Source organism: Orcinus orca, chromosome 1 (genome assembly GCF_937001465.1).
Source record: "Orcinus orca chromosome 1, mOrcOrc1.1, whole genome shotgun sequence".
Classification (NCBI taxonomy): domain Eukaryota; kingdom Metazoa; phylum Chordata; class Mammalia; order Artiodactyla; family Delphinidae; genus Orcinus; species Orcinus orca.
In genome coordinates this window covers 157,703,602-157,720,436 of record NC_064559.1, presented here as the reverse complement: position 1 = coordinate 157,720,436, position 16,835 = coordinate 157,703,602, and the positions used below count along the sequence as shown (strand labels likewise).

Below are 16,835 nucleotides of genomic sequence, written 5' to 3'. Positions count from 1 at the left end.
ACCTGGAAGAAATAGGCAAATTCTTAGAAATGCACAACTTGCCGATACTGAACCAGGAAGAAATAGAAAATATGAACAGACCAATCACAAGCACTGAAATTGAAACTGTGATTAAAAATCTTCCAGCAGGGCTTCCCTGGTGATGCAGTGGTTGAGAGTCCGCCTGCCGATGCAGGGGACGCGGGTTCGTGCCCCGGTCCGGGAAGATCCCACATGCTGCGGAGCGGCTGGGCCTGTGAGCCATGGCCGCAGAGCCTATGCGTCTGGAGCCTGTGCTCCGCAACGTGAGAGGCCACAACAGTGAGAGGCCCGCATACCGCAAAAAAAAAAAAAAAATCTTCCAACAAACAATAGCCCAGGACCAGATGGCTTCACAAGCGATTTCTACCAAACATTTAGAGAAGAGCTAACACCTATCCTTCTCAAACTCTTCCAAAATATAGCAGAGAGAGGAACACTCCCAAACTCATTCTATGAGGCCACCATCACCCTGATACCATAACCAGACAAAGATGTCACAAAGAAAGAAAACTACAGACCAATATCACTGATGAACATAGATGCAAAAATCCTCAACAAAATACTAGCAAAGGAATCCAACAGCACATTAAAAGGATCATACAACATGTTCAAGTGGGGTTTATTCCAGGAGTGCAAGGATTCTTCAATATACGCAAATCAGTCAACGTGATACACCATAATAACAATTGAAGGAGAAAACCCATATGATCATCTCAATAGATGCAGAGAAAGCTTTCGACAAAATTCAACACCCATTTATGATAAAAACCCTGCAGAAAGTAGGCATAGAGGGAATTTTCCTCAACATAATAAAGGCCATATATGACAAACCCACAGCCAACATTGTCCTCAATGGTGAAAAACTGAAAGCATTTCCACTAAGATCAGGAAGAAGACTAAGTTGCCCACTCTCACCACTCTTATTCAACATAGTTTTGGAAGTCCTAGCCACAGCAATCAGAGAAGAAAAAGAAACAAAAGGAATCCAAATCAGAAAAGAAGAAGTAAAGCTGTCACTATTTTCAGATGACATGACACTATACATAGAGAATCCTAAGGATGCTACCAGAAGACTACTAGAGCTAATCAATGAATTTGGTAAAGTAGCAGGATACAAAAGTAATGCACAGAAATCTCTTGCATTCTTATACACTAATAATGAAAAATCTGAAAGTGAAATGAAGAAAACATCCCATTTACCATTGCAACAAAAAGAATAAAATATCTAGGAATAAACCTACCTAAGGAGACAAAAGACCAGTGTGCAGAAAATTATAAGACACTGATGAAAGAAATTAAAGATGATACAAATAGATTGAGAGATATTCCATGTTCTTGGATTGGAAGAATCAACATTGTGAAAATGATTCTACTACCCAAAGCAATCTACAGATTCAATGCAATCCCTATCAAATTACCACTGGCATTTTTCACAGAACTAGAACAAAAAATTGCACAATTTGTATGGAAACACAAAAGACCCCATATAACCAAAGCAATATTGAGAACGAAAAATGGAGGTGGAGGAATCAGGCTCCCTGACTTCAGACTATACTACAAAGATATAGTAATCAAGGCAGTATGGTACTGGCACAAAAAGAGAAATATAGATCAATGGAACAGGATAGAAAGCCCAGAGATAAACCCACGCACATATGGTCACCTTATCTTTGATAAAGGAGGCAAGAATATAAAATGGAGAAAAGACAGCCTCTTCAATAAGTGGTGCTGGGAAAACTGGACAGGTACATGTAAAAGTATGAAATTAGAGCACTCCCTAACACCATACACAAAAATAAACTCAAAATGGATTAAAGTCCTAAATGTAAGGCCAGACACTATAAAATTCTTCGAGGAAAACATAGGCAGAACACTCTATGACATAAATCACAGCAAGAACTTTTTTGACCCACCTCCTAGAGAAATGGAAATAAAAACAAAAATAAAGAAGTGGGACCTAATGAAACTTCAAAGCTTTTGCGCAGCAAAGGAAACCATAAAGAAGACCAAAAGACAGCCCTCAGAACGGGAGAAAATATTTGCAAATGAAGCAACTGACGAAGGATTAATCTCCAAAATTTACAAGCAGCTCATGCAGCTCAATATCAAAAAAACAAACAATCCAATCCAAAAATGGGCAGAAGACCTAAATAGACATTTCTCCAAAGAAGATATACAGATTGCCAACAAACACATGAAAGAATGCTCAACATCATTAATCATTAGAGAAATGCAAATCAAAACTACAATGAGATATCATCTCACACCAGTCAGAATGGCCATCATCAAAAAATCTACAAACAATAAATGCTGGAGAGGGTGTGGAGAAAAGGGAACACTCTTGCACTGCTGGTGGGAATGTGAATTGGTTCAGTCACTATGGAGAACAGTATGGAGGTTCCTTAAAAAACTACAAATAGAACTACCATATGACCCAGCAATCCCACTACTGGGCAAAATTCAAAAAGAGTCATGTACCAAAATGTTCATTGCAGCTCTATTTACAATAGCCCGGAGATGGAAACAACCTGCCCATCATCGGATGAATGGATAAAGAAGATGTGGCACATATATACAATGGAATATTACTAAGCCATAAAACGAAACGAAATTGAGTTATTTGTAGTGAGGTGGATAGACTTAGAGTCTGTCATACAGAGTGAAGTAAATCAGAAGGAGAAAAACAAATACCGTTTGCTAACACATATACATGGAATCTAAGAAAAAAAAATGTCATGAAGAACCTAGGGGTAAGACGGGAATAAAGACACAGACCTACTAGAGCATGGACTTGAGGATATGGGGTGGGGGAAGGGTAAGCTGTGCCAAAGTGAGAGAGTGGCATGGACATATATACACTACCAGACGTAAAATAGATAGCTAGTGGGAAGCAGCCGCATAGCACAGGGAGATCAGCTAGGTGGTTTGTGACCACCTAGAGGGGTGGGATAGGGAGGGTGGGAGGGAGGGAGATGCAAGAGGGAAGAGATATGGGAACATATATATATGTATAACTGATTCAGTTTGTTATAAAGCAGAAACTAACAAAAAAATAGCTAGAGATTAAAGTATAAAAATAAGAACTCAATCTTTAGAGACCTCAGGCCTCTTATAGGCTGATGGCAGCCGTCTAAACTCAAATCCCTCTATAAATCTTTCCATAAACCAAAGAGACCGAGAGAACAATTCATTCATAACCTTTGTCTATAGCACAACTGGAAGACAATGGATATTACAAGGTTCATTTGCTACATAATTGGGGAAATAAACATATGAAACCAACAGAATTTGTCCTTGACTGCATGCTGGGCAATGAATTAGGTGACAATAATTATGCAGGGAGGGGAGAGTACAGTGGAGTTTTAGGGGTAGAAGAACATAAATAGCACCAACTAGGGTTCACCCCTAGAAAGCAAGTTCCCCTCGCTGAGTGGAAGTATTGAGAAATATAGATACTGTATCTATATTCTTCTTTTAAAATATAATCAATTTATTTCCCTGTTTACAAGACCCATGCAAGAAAGATGAAACTTCTTTGTGTGATAAATGAGGCTTTCCTAACCTGGTCTGAGCCTGACTAGCCAGCTCCACTGAACTGTCCACACACTGTAACACAGTGATTTTGGATCCTTTGGACCTAGAATTAACTATTATTAACTGGACGTCCTTGGGCAAGTTACTGCAGGCCACTCAGTCTCAATTTCCTCATCTTCAAAATAAAGGTAATAATTACCTGCCCATCATAAGCATTGTGTCTAAGTTATGTTTTACATGTAGCATATGCTTAGCACAGCACCTGGCAGAGCATAAATACTGAAGCGTCACCTCTGTTTACCTCCAAAGCTGTCAGGTTCTCTCATGCCTTTGTGCCTTGGTCTGTGCTGTGTCCTTGATCTAAAGCGCTCCCATCTCCCTTCTCTGCCCCTCTCTGTTTAGCAAATTTCTCCTTCCCTGTCAAAGTCCAAGTCTTTTTTCACTTAGACATGGTGATTCCATCCTTATGCTGCCGAATCACTCATGGACACCTTTTCCCTTACACATCTACTGGCACTTAGCAGGGGCTCAGTACATGTATGAGCATAGAAAGATTGACCAAAAGGGAAAGAATGATTCATGACAAATAAGTTCATTGCAAAATGTGAAATTTAGAAACTTTAAAAAGGTTACTTGCATTCATTTAGATGATCTTAGGCATGATGCTACAAATGCAGGGACACTTTCTTTTTATTGTTTTTCCTGCCCATGTCTATTAAATTGCTGGTTTTTGTATTTCCCATTATAGTTCAAACTTTTCCTGATTCACAAACTGAAACAGATATCGTCACAAAGACGGATGAAACAAAGGAGCGGTGGAAGAGAAAAGTTTTACCAGTTGATGTTAGCATAAATGAGCCATGGGAAGAAGAAGTGGAAGATCTGGTTGCCTGGACCAACACTCTTGATACAGATGCTTTGGAAGACTAAGCCTAATGCTCGAGGATTTAAAAAATTAACAGCCTCAACCACAGCTCAGCTTCACGGAGCAACTTTGGAAGGCTCTCACAACTTGGATTCCATTTTCTTTTCAAGTTGGTCTCATCCTATCACTGCAAGAACAAATTAGAAATATAAGTGCAAATCAGCGAATATGTTGTTTTAGATTTTTTGAGCTGTCCTTCATTGTTTGACCCTAAGTTAGCCAAGCAGCAGTGTTCATTGTGGTTTTCCAATCAGTGGTGTTATACCCAGCATTGTTAGGCTACTGGACACACATTTTTGCAGGCAGAACTTGGGTGAGGAAGAGGCTGGTATTGGAGGGGAACATTCAGGAGCTTCAGAGGCTGGACATTAACCCAAGTAGGGGATCTATACATTGATCTCCATGTGCCTGAAGTATCTTGTTTCCTCTGTATTCAAGGGACAAGATGTCACCTGTCCAGTCCACCAGTGTTCCTCTTCTGTTTTCTCCCAGAGTCCATGCTCTATTTTCTCTTTGACCTTAACTAACCATCCCCTCCGATTCTCATATCTTTATTTTCTCTCTCTCTTTTTGTTGTGTTACCCCAATCTGCAAATATACTTGGTTCTCTCCTATTCTAAACTGTGTCTCTACCTTTGACCCTGCATTTCTACTTCCTTCAACACTATATCATTCATAATTTCTCAGATTAATAGTAATCTATCATTTGCTCTCTGTATTTCTGTAGTTCACTTCATGTTTGCACCCAATGCACAATAAAATCTATCTTCTGCTTATACTACTAGGTTAAAATTCACTATGATCACCAAAAACTTCCATATTGCTCCAGTTCACAGATTCTGTATCTTACTGGGCCTCTAGGCTATATTGGATATTATTGATCACTTTTCTCTCTCTTTTTTAATGTTTATGGCCTTGCCTTAAGAGAGACTTATTTTGAGGTTTACCTACCTACACACGCAGTTCTCCCTACAACACCACAAATTTATCTATCTATCTATCCATCCATCCAACCTTGGATCTAGGTATTAAATAGCTCTCTCCCTCATTTCTAGAGAAACTGATTTTAGTATTTATGAAAAAAAAGACAGAAGCTCTTATACATACTTTGATGTCTGGGCACTTCCCTGGCCGGTAGATATTTCCAAGTCTGCCTGTGGTAGTTCAGAAAATAAGGCCTCAACAGGTTGTAGTGCCGGACAGTTGTTATCCTCCCCAACCAGGACCACAAAATTCCGGCAGCCATCTTGGATCTCCCCCTCCTTTTATCAGAGTCAAAGTACAGTCAAAAGACAATTTCACAACCCCCACCCAGCTCGGTAACAGTTACAGTTCTTTCTACATCCAATAAAAGAGCCACTGTGAATGGCCTATCTCGTACCTCAGTGAAACTATAGACCGTAGCTCAAAGATGCATCTTGCTGACGGTCACAACAAGAGAGGCTGGGCCTCTGACTCCTCTGGTGGTTTTCTAGGAGGACAAGCATGTGGAGTGTCAACAGGTAAATAGCAGTCACTGAGGAATCAAACCCGAAAAGACCAGAACAGTCAACGAAAAATATTTCCGTGATATCAGCTGCTGCATATTGTATTTTGTCTTGTCTATTTAATCTTTTCTTTCAGGACAAAGAAGTTACATTTGTTGCTGACTTTTCCTGCAACCAGAAGACTGGGAGCAAAAGTGCGTGGTGGGGGGAGGTAGGGAGAGAACAAGTCTTTGGAATGGAGACATTAGTTAACAGAACAGGATAGTTAATTTAGTTATCTTCACTGTATCTCTGGCCGTTCATTGGGGGTCTTCAGTAGGGATTTCCCTTCTACCCCTAGCCCTTAGTGGAAGGCTTTTTGGGCTCTAGTCCAATGCTCTTCTCTACACATTTTTCTGGGACAGTCCCGCCACCATGAGAGTTTTACCACCCACGTGTATTCTCATTCTCTGACCTTTTTCTCCCTGCCTTAAAAGGCATCTTTGCTTCAACTTCCCGATGCATCTGAAACTCAATAAGCCCAGCTTAAACTCATTTCTTTCTCTTCATCCCACCCCAGAAGACCTCCTTCTGCCTCTTGTGCTCCTCTTTTCAGTTAATGGAAGGACCCCAAGATAAAACCTTGGGGATCACTATAGACTTCTCTCTTTCACTTATGGCCAGTTGATCACGAGGACTTACAAAATATTGTAAGCCCTTTAGATGTCTTAAATCCATCTTCTCATTCCGGTCCTTACCATCACTGTGTATTACGAAGTCCTTTTCGTCCACAGATGAGATTATTCTTTTCTTCGGTGATATCATTTACCTGCCTAAAATTCTTCAGAGTGCTGAAATTTTCTGCCTGAAAGGTAATGTCCAAATCATAATGTCCATCATGTCAGCCATCACCCACCCTCTCCAACCTGATCCACCACAACTCCCCACCTTGTGCCTAAATTCCTTCTGCTTTCCCATGTGTAACATGCTCTTTCCTGCTTCCTTGCTGTTGCTTATGCCATTTTCTGTACCTGGAATGCCTTTTCCCTTCTTCACTTGGCCAACTGCCATTCATCCCCTGAAACTTAATTCAGGCGCTGTCTCCACAAAGTCTTCTCTGCACACCACATACCCACCCCAGGCTCTCCATAGAGTGTGTGTTGGTGTGTGCAGTTATATTATATTGAAGTTGTCCATCTGCACATCTGACTCTCCCACTAAACCTTCAAAGTATAAGCCAACCAGATAGACTCCATTTCCGGATATCTCATAAGACTCACATAGCAACAGTTGCCACAGTTTTTCCACCTCAAACAAAAGCTCCTGTTTCACTGTCTTAGAATCTGCTGTAAAAAATAAATTTGGAAAACTTAGCAAATTGGTAATTTAAAAGTGACAAAAAGGGAAGCTTTTATTAGCAAGCAGGAATATCTTGAGAGAATTGATTCTGGAAGAAGATGTTAGAGATTTTTTTGGTTTGTTTTTTAAACAGCTTCAGTAAGGTATGGTTGACATACAATTAATTGAACTATTTATTTAATATTTATTTATTTGGCTAGCTGAGTCTTAGCTGCGGCACGTGGGATCTTCATTGCCAGTTGCGGGATCCTTAGTAGCAGTGTGCGGGATCGTTTTTTTTTTTTAGTTGCTGCATGCAGGATCAAGTGTACAGTTTGATAAGTTTTGATATATGTTACAGCCATGTAATCATCACTGCTATTCAGATTGTGAATATATCTGTCGCCCCCCAAAGTTTCCTCCTTCCTCTGTGTAATGTCTCTCTCCTGTCTGGGCACTTCCTGCCCTTGATTCTCATTCCTGGTTGATCCCTGATCTGCTTTCTGTCATTATAGATTAGTGTGTGTGTTTCAGATTTTTATATAAATGGAATCACACTGTAAATACTTGGTTTTTTCTGGCTTCTTTCACTCAGCACAATTATTTTGAGATTGATTCATGTTTTGTGTATATCATTCTTCTTTATTGCTGGGTAGTATTCTACTATATAGATATACCACAATTTGTTTATCCATTCACCTGTTAATGGACATTTGAGTTGTTTCCAACTGGAGACTGTTACAAATATAAAAACTGCTGTGGAATTTCACCCTAAGATGACACAGTGAGTCATGCTCTCGTATAATCCCTTCTCCTTGAGTGTGAACAGAACCTGTGACTTTTTTCTAGCCAATAGAATATGACAAAGGTGATTGGATAGCCACCTTTGTCAATTATGTTACATTATATAGGACTCCATTTTAGCAGACTGGAGAGAGATTCTCCTGCTGGCTTTGAGGAAGTAAGCTGCCATGTTGTAAAAATAAGAAGGCTGCATGGCCAGGAACTGCTCACTGCTTCTAGGAGCTGAGAGTAGCCTCTGGGTGACAGCCAGCAATAAAATAGTGACCTTGGCCTTATAACCACAAGAAATTGAATCTGTCAACAACCATGTGAGTTAGGAAAAATGCCTGAGTTCCAGAAAGGACTGCAGCACGACCAACACCTTGGTTGCAGCTTTGTGAGATCCTGAGCATCCAGCTAAGCCATGACTGGACTCCCGACTCATGGAAACTGAGATAAGTGTATGTTGTTTTTAAGCTGCTAAAATTCGTGGGCATTTTGTCATGCAGCAATAGAAGATTAATATAGCCTATAGAAACACTTACGTATCCTTGTATGGACACAAGCTTTATTTTCTCTTGGGTAAATACCTCGAATGGAAATGGCTGGGTCATATGGTGTATAAGTTTTTGAGAAATGGCCAACTATTTTTCAAAAGGATTTTACTATTTTACATTCCCACCAGCAGTGTATGAGAGTTCTAGTTCCTCTACATCCTGGTCAACTCTCGGTATGCCCCGTCTTTCGAATGTTAGTCATTCCAAAAGGTGTGTATTAGTATCTCATTGTTGTTTTAATTTGCATTTCCCTAAAGACTATGATGATAAGCATCTTTGCGTGTGCTTATTTGCCATCCTTATATCTTCTCTGATGAAGTATCTGTTCAAATCTTTTACCCATTTTTTATTGTTTTTTTTTCCTGTTATTAAGTTTTGAAAGTTCTTTAGGTATTCTGCATACAAATTCTTTATCAGATAAATTACAGACTTATCATTAACAAACTAGTAACTAGTCTGCCACTTGGTTTTTCATTATCTTAACAGGGTCTTCAAACAGCAGACGTTTTTAATTTTGATAAAGTCCAACATGTATTTTTTTTCTTTCATAGATTGTGCTTTTGGTGTTGTGTCTAAAAAACTCTTGCCTAACCCAAGGTCACAAAGATTTTCTCTTACTATTTCTTGTAGGAATTTTACAGTTTTAGGTTTTATGTTTAGGTCTATGATGCATTTTGAGTTAACTTTTGTATATGGTACAAGGAATGGATTAAAGTTGTGTGTGTGTTCCTTCCTCCTTCCTCCCTACCTCTTTTCTTCCTTCCTTCCTTCCTTCCTTCCTTCTTTCCTTCCTTCCTTCCTTCCTTCCTTCCTTCCTTCCTTCCTTCCTTTCCTCCTTCCCTTCTACCTCTTTCTTTCCCTTTCTTTCTTCTTTCTTTCTTTCCTTCACCATTTGCTCAAAACACTATCCTTTCTCCACTGAATTATTTTAGTACCTTTGTCAGAAATCAGTTAATCATATATATGTGGGTCTATTTCTGGACTCTGTGATCCACTGACCTGTGTATCTTTACATCAATACCATATTGTCTTAATTATACTATAGTTTTAATTTCTTGTCTTAAAATAAGTTAATGTTCGATAAGAATAAAAATATTCTTATTTTTAGAATAAGCCCATCAATTTCTACCAAAAATATCATGTGAAGATTTTTATTGGGATTGCAGTGACTCTATGGGTCAATGTGTTGAATATGGAAGTTAGATTTTGTCAGATGATTTTCCTGTGTCTATTGAGATAAGCATATGATTTTTCTTTTTCAGTCTATTAGTATGGTAAAATACATTGATTTATTTTTTAAAATATTGCACCAACTTTGCATTCCTAGGGTAAACTCCACTTGGTCATGGTATGTTATCCTTTTATATGCGGTTAATTTGATTTGTTAACATTTCATTTAGAATATTTATATCTATGTTCATGAGGAAAATCAGCTGTAGTTTCCTTCAAATATCTTTGTCTAGATTTGGTATCAGAGTAATGCTTGCCTCATAGAATGAACTGGGGAGAATTCCCTTCTTTTTAATTTTCTGGAAGCGTTTTTGAAGAATTGGTATTATTTCTTCCTTGTATGTTTGGTATAATTCACCAGTGTAGCCATTTGGGCCTGTAGTTTTCTTTGTGGGATGGCATTTAATTACAATTCATTTTTGTATTGGCTTTATGGCTCGTTAGGTTATCCATTTCTTCTTGAGTGACCTTTGGTAGTTTGCATCTTTCATGTAATTTATCCATTTCATCAAAGGGGTCTAATTTTTTTAGCATAAGGTAATTAATAATATTCCCTTATTGTCCTTTTAATATCTGTAAACTCTGTAATTATGTCACTTATATCTTCTCTCTTTTCCCTATCGGTCTCGCTAGAGAGTTATCAGTTTTATTGATCTCAAAGAACTAGCTTTTGGTGTAATTTATGTACTCTATTGTTTTCTGTTTTCTATTTTACTGATTTCCATTATAATATTTATTATTTCCTGTCTTCTGCTTACTTTGGGTTTAATTTACTCTTTTTTCCCTTTAATTTGTTAAGATGGAAATGGAGGTCATTGATTTGAGATCTTCTTTTCTAATATAGAAATTTCATACCATGCATTTCCCTCTAAGTACTGCTTTGGCAGCTTCCCATTAGTTTTTATGTGTTACATTTTCATTTTCATTCAATTGAAAATACTTCTAATTTCCTTTTTGACTTTTCTTTGATCCATATATTATTTTAAAGTATTTTATTTACTTTCCATATATTTGGAGATTTTCCAGAGATCTTTCTCCTGTTGACTTCTACTGTAATTCCACGTGGAAAGAGAACATGCTTGTGTATGATATGAATCCCTTTAAATTTATTGATACTTGTTTAATGGCTCATAGTATGATCTATCTTGGCAAATGTTCCCTGTACATTTGAAAAACATGTATATTCTGCTACTGCTGAGTAGATAGTTCTATGAATGTCAGTTAGGTCAAGTTGGTTGGTTGTGTTGTTCAAGTTTTCTATATCTTCACTGATTTTCTGTCTGCTTGTTTTATCATTTATTGAGAGACATGTTGAACCCTCTGACTATAACTGTTGGTTAATCTATTTCTTCCATCAGTTCTATCAGTTGTTGCTTCATGTATTTTGCAGCTTTGTTATTAGGTTTGTAAACATTTAGGATTATTGTGTCTTCTTGATGAGTGGGCCCACTTATCATTATGAACTGACCTTTGCTTTGAAATCTCTTTTGTCTGATAATCATATAGCCACTTCAGTTTCCTTGTGATTAGTATTAACATGGTATATCTTTTTCTGTTCTATTACTTTTAACCTATCTGTTACAATAGTACCTATCTCTAGAACACTCAAAAAAATTAAATAAATTACTAACAGATGTCCTTTCCCTTCTCCATATTCTATTGGTTAGAAGCAAGTCACTAGACCCAGCCCACACTCAAGGGGAGGGCATAAACATTTTTAAAAATAAATTGCTTACAACAGAACATAAAACATGGTGAATATTCAGTGTATGTTAATTACTATAACCAATTGCTATTTCTCGTCACTATATTCAAGGCAATGAGAACAGTCCCTAATATATCAGTATGTTTTCATTACTTGGGTACAGTTGTATTTATATTTTCTATTTTTAGATGCAAATAGAAAAAATATACTAAAATTATGTGAAGGCCAAAATAGAAGTGTTTAAAAAAATCCAAATGAGAATATTTCCTATTATTTAACCTAAGTGAGGCAGCCTGGGATGGTAGTTAGGAGCTCATATTCCGGAGCCAGAATGCCTGAATGGATCCCCTATGTGCTTACTAGCCATGTGACCTTGGGGAAGTTACTTAACCTCCCTGCATCTTGGTTTTCCCATCATCAGTCAGGGATGGATAATAATAGCACCTAGATTCCTACAGTTGTTGAGAAGACCTCATGCATTGATACATTAATATTTGTAAAGGGCTCAGAACAGTGCCAAACCCATAACAAGTGCTCTCTATATAAATGTTTGATAAAATAAGAAAACAAACTTTACTTCCTTCCACTGATCATTCTAATAAAGTATGAAAGAAATTCATATTCAGAAGGCCTAAACTGAAGCCCATGAATCGGCAGTTTTATTAAATACTCCAGGTGATTCTGATGGAAATTATCAGTGGATGACACTTTGAGACACGGTATAATTCCAAGATTTATTTCAAATATGACTAACAGGGCACAACAAGTGGTACCAGTTGGTAATGGGAGTGTCACCGTGTGTGATGAAGACCCATGACTGAGTGCAGAGCCTGATTTGGAGAAAGATATCTAGTTTAATGTTGAGGTCCCCTAGCCCCCTTGTGACTGGTACAGGTGCATTCAGAGAAGGAAGGAGAAAAGCAGGAAATTCTCTTCAAATTTTTTATTCCTAGAAAGAAAAAAAATTGTTTTCCTATAATGTTTGGACTTACAGGCATGCGTCATTTTATTGTGCTTTGCTTAATTACACTTTACAGATAATTTTTTTTTTAACAAACTGAAGGTTTGTGGCAACCCTGCATTGTCAGATGATGGTTAGTACTTTTTAGCAACAAAGTTTTTTTTAAATCTCTGGGAGTTCTTTATTAAAATTTTTTTCTTCTAGCTTTATTGAGATATAGTTGACACAGAGCATTGTATAAGTTTAAGGTGTACAGCATAATGATTTGATTTACATACAGCATGAAATGATTACCATAATAAGTTTAGTGAACATCCATCATATCATACAGATACAAAATTAAAGAAATAGAAAAAAATTTTTCCTTGTGATGAGAACTCAAGATTTACTCTCTTAACTTTCAGATATAATGTACAGCAGTGTTAATTATCTTTATCGTGTTGTACATTATATCCCTAGTACTTATTTCTCTTATAACTAGAGGTTTGTACCATTTGATCACCTTCATCCAGTTCCTCCTCCCCCGACTCCCTGCCTCTGGTAACCACAAATCTGATCTCTTATGAGTGTGTTTGTTTGTTTTTGTGGTATAATTGACCTACAACACTGTGTTAGTTCCTAGTACACAATATAGTGATTCGGTATTTCTGTACATTTCAAAATAATCATCGTGATAAGTCTAGTTACCATAATAAGGTATTTTTAATTAATTATGTACATTGCTTTCTCAGACATAACGCTATTGCACACTTAATAGGCTACAGTATAAACATAACTTTTATATGCACTGAGAAACCAAAAAATTCATGTGACTTGCTGTATTGCATCACTCGCTTTATTGCGGTGGTCTGGAACCTGCAATATCTCGGAGGTATGTCTCTATGTCATATTTTTAGTTAAGTTTTTCAAATTTTCTTTATTGTTTAGACTCCTCTTTCCCTCCAGATGGCGCCAGTTAACTGTTATTTTATGTACTCAAGTCAAGGTGCACTGACATTTTCCCTGGAAGTCAGGCACCCAGCCTTCCTTGAGACTTTAAAGGTTTGCATAGCACATGAACATAATTTGAGAGTGGCAATATTTTGCTTTCCCTCCCCAGGAAGATGTTTACTCAGTACTAGGAAAGGTTTACTAAGAGGAAAGTAATCCAGAGCTTACAAATTATGCGTGTTGATAAAATCACAGAACCATCCTGGAGAAATCAGTCAGTTCTGACCAATACCTTCAGGCAGGACCACACAGACACCACCCTCTCAGAGATGAGACTGAGTGCAGAGAGAGAACTAGAGAAGCTCAGGGTTTTGTTTAATGACTTCAGACACCAGTGCATCCACTGAGAGCTGCTTTACCTCCTACCTGAGGAAAGGGGCAGTTCTCTAGGGGCTGGCAGAGAGCCAAAAGGCTTCAAGGCCTGTCTCCCACCTTAGATGGCCTTTGCCTCCTTGCTTCTTACTTACAGACCCTGGGTGTCCCTAAAGAATAAATGCTCAGCATCTTTGCATGTGATGGGGGTCTTGGGAGACCCTATCCTATGCATCCCTGTTTACTTGTTTATTAATAAAAGGTATAAGGAGACCCAGAATTTAATTGCTTTTGGTTTTTTTTTTTTTTTTGGAGAATCAATTAAATTTAAGCCACTATCTCCAGAGAGTAAGATCCAAATCTTATCTAAATATTCAATTCCAGGAGGAATATTCAATATTCACCTTCCAAGAGGGAGTACTTTTTGGCTACTCTGAATTCCAGATGCAAAAACATAAGCCCACTTGATAGGGGGTTTTCATCATAAAAGACAGAGAACAGCTGACTCTCATTTTCTGAACAATATCCCTTAATAGATCTGAAGGCTAATTTTAAGTGTTCCACACTCATCTACTATCTGTACTAACCAACCCCAGCCCTTTTTGCTTTTTCTCATGACCTGAATGTCCAAACCCTGCCTCAGACTCTTCACTTTCCTTTTAAGTTCTAGAGACACGACTAGAATTCAAATGAAAAGTGATCGCTCTAACAACCAAGGATAATTATATTTACAAGTTGAATTCCATTTCAACAAAAACAATGACAACATCCAATCTGATCTCTTGAGGCTTTTTTGCATGTCTCAACAACTAGATCATGTTAATAGTGCATTACTGATAGAGAAAAGTGTTTCCTGTAGAGGAGAAAATCATATATAATAGATGTGTTCAAAAGTTGTTATACATGTTGAGGTCAAACTACGTAATTAAGGTATTGTTCTGGTTAAGTGTATGTATAATAATTAATTTATAATATGTCTAAAATCTCAGTCTATGTCACCAGTGAGGGCTATTAATAAAATACCACTTTAATGTTCAAATTATAACTGATTCCTAACATTGTGTGACCACTAGAAGTAAAAATTTCCCTATATTCAGCTGCAAATAACAGAAGACCTAACAGAGGATTAAAGAAATAGAGTTCATTTTTCTCACAAAACAAGGAATCCTGAGGTGGGAAGTTGCTGGCAGTGGTCCAGTTAGTTGTGCAATGATGCCATCCAAGACCACGCTTTTTCTATATTTCCTCCCTGCCATTTTTAGTGTTGGCATTTGTCTCCATACTTTTTGTTTCATGATTACAAGATGGCTTCTAATGCTTCAGACTGCATCTCTGTGTTTAAGAGAGAAAGAAGGGGAGGAAAAGAAAGGCGAGTGATGCTGGCTGCTACCTCTGTTCCAGAGCAGAGGGCTACCTCAAGATGACTCAGTGTCTTCAATGCTAGAAAATAAAACTGCTGGCAAATTTACAGTCAGTTCTGTTAATAATAAAATTTATCTATACCTTCCCTTTTTCATTCACGGTTGATTCAATAGGTAGTTCACAGTATCTTTTGCCACATTTTAAAATGCATAAATTGATAAGGAAGGAAATGGTTGATTCTATATATCAATTTTTATTTTTATAATTTTGTACTTGGAAAAATGTCCTTCTCACTTTGAAGCAAATGAGAGACTGGCAATTGAGACTGCAGAAAATCTAGGCGTTTATATCTTGGTTGGGTAACCAAATACCCTGGATGGCCTAGGACAGGAGCTTTTAACATTTTCTGTGAAACCAGCAGATATAAAAAGAGTCCTAATACTGGGTCCTCCTTGAAGTAATTTCTTCTCAGTCATAAAATAGCTTGGAATGAAGGGATCGTGAGATGATTAGGCCCATTCTGTATTTCAGAATTTGTAGGCTACGATGATGTAGACAGTCCATTGACATCTCATAAACTAGGGTGTGCTTAGAACTTGGCACACTGCAACACATGTAACAGCAGTTAGGGATGGTCAGGTCCAGGATGGCCCCAGAAAGAGGTGACTATATCAGCATCCACTATAAACTGCAGTCTAGAATTCAAGAGACCTAGAATGGGCCCAGGGAGAACAATGTACTGGTGCTCAAGAGCAATTTAGATAGTTATCTAAGAGCAGTAAACTACAATGTCCCGGAGCTGCGGAATTGATGCAGGAGTGGAGAAGAGTAGGATTCAGCATTTAAGACATTGACATGCAGAACTGATGTCACTCTATAAATAAAAGCATTCTGACACTTACATATCCAACCCCTCCAGCTTTGGGCCTTCAGTTGATTACTTTAGTGATCAAATAAGTCCAGTGCCATTGTTCCATATTAAAAAAAAAGTCTGATTTGTACAAAGAGAGAACTAAAAGAGCTCAAGAATTCTTCTTTATCTTTAACTTGGAATTGAATATAATTTGGCCAAAAATTAAAAGAGAACTTTATCAAAGAAAATCTAAAGAATGTTCAGACTCTCAAGATAGCTAAATGGAAGTGAACTTTTACTTAACTTATAAAGACGTAAACTCAAGGAATGTGCTATCTTGTTTTGGTCAGAGCACTTAAAAGATATCCTATCTTTGGCAAAAATAAGTAAATAAACACAATTACTATTAAAGTAAAGGATTTAGGAATGAGGAAAAAAAGGCTGAATTTCATCAAGAAGCTTGGTAAATGTAGATCCAAATAGATACAGTCTTCCAAATTCAATTTGTCTTCCAATTTAAAAAGAGATATGTGAATTTAAAGAAAAATATGAATTTCTGCACTTTAAAACGGCAGCTCATGATTTTGCCGAAATCTGTTAGTTCCATTTGTTCTGAAGTCAAGTTATGAGTACAGTCTTTCTATGGACCAGGGTTATCTATTTTTGCATACAGATGGTATCCCCATTGTAGCCATCCTAACATCTGTAAGAATGTGGTAGTTGATTTGTTGCTTACAAGAGGAAGGAACCAAATAGTGTATCAGTTAGCTTCTGCTGTGTAACAAACTACCTTAAAAC

General features: G+C 37.6%; 1 pseudogene; it reads right to left on the bottom strand.

Moving 5' to 3' along the window:
* Positions 1-6,706: 6,706 nt before the first annotated feature.
* Positions 6,707-16,835, bottom strand: part of LOC101278932 (very-long-chain (3R)-3-hydroxyacyl-CoA dehydratase 1-like) — a 150,109-nt pseudogene continuing 139,980 nt past the window's right edge.